This window comes from Gracilinanus agilis, chromosome 1, assembly GCF_016433145.1.
Source record: "Gracilinanus agilis isolate LMUSP501 chromosome 1, AgileGrace, whole genome shotgun sequence".
Classification (NCBI taxonomy): domain Eukaryota; kingdom Metazoa; phylum Chordata; class Mammalia; order Didelphimorphia; family Didelphidae; genus Gracilinanus; species Gracilinanus agilis.
In genome coordinates, this window is record NC_058130.1 from 631,629,441 (window position 1) to 631,630,533 (window position 1,093).

Sequence of the window (1,093 nt, forward strand, 5' to 3'; positions counted from 1 at the left end):
CATTGCTGCTGGTTCAGAGGTCCATTACATTCGATTTTACCACAGAATGTCAGTCTCTGTGTATAGAGTTCTTCTGGCTCTGCTCCTTTCGCTCTGCATCAGTTCCCGGAGGTCTCTCCAGTTCGCCTGGAACTTCTCCAGTTTATTATTCCTTTTAGCACAATAGTATTCCATCACCCGCATATACCACAGTTTGTTCAGCCATTCCCCAATTGAAGGACATACCCTCCTTTTCCAATTTGTTGCCACCACAAAAAGCGCAGCTATGAATATTTTCGTACAAGTCTGTTTATCTATGATCTCTTTGGGGTACAAACCCAGCAATGGTATGGCTGGATCAAAGGGCAGGCATTCTTTTATAGCCCTTTGAGCGTGATTCCATATTGCCAGCCAGAATGGCTGGATCAGTTCACAACTCCACCAGCAATGCATTAATGTCCCAATTTTGCCACATCCCCTCCAGCATTCATTACTCTCCCCTTCTTTCATTTTAGCCAATCTGCTAGGTGTGAGGTGATACCTCAGAGTTGTTTTGATTTGCATTTCTCTGATTATTAGAGATTTGGAACACTTTCTCATGTGCTTATTAATACTTTTGATTTCTTTACCTGAAAATTGCCTATTCATGTCTCTTGCCCATTTATCAATTGGGGAATGGCTTGATTTTTTATACAATTGCTTTAACTCCTTGTATATTTGAGTGATTAGACCCCTGTCAGAGTTTTTCGTTATAAAGATTTTTTCCCAATTTGTTGTTTCCCTTCTGATTTTGACTACATTGTTTTTGTTTGTACAAAAACTTTTTAGTTTAATATAATCAAAACCATTTAATTTACATTTTGTAATTTTCTCTAACTCTTGCTTGGTTTTAAAGTCTTTCCTTTCCCAGAGATCTGACAAGTAAACTATTCTGTGTTCACTTAACATGTTTATAGTTTCCCTCTTTATATTCAAGTCGTTCACCCATTCTGAATTTATCTTGGTGTAGGGTGTGAGATGTTGATCTAGACCTAATCTCTCCCATATTGTTTTCCAAATTTCCCAGCAGTTTTTGTCAAATAGTGGATTCATGTCCCAAAAGTTGGGCTCTTTG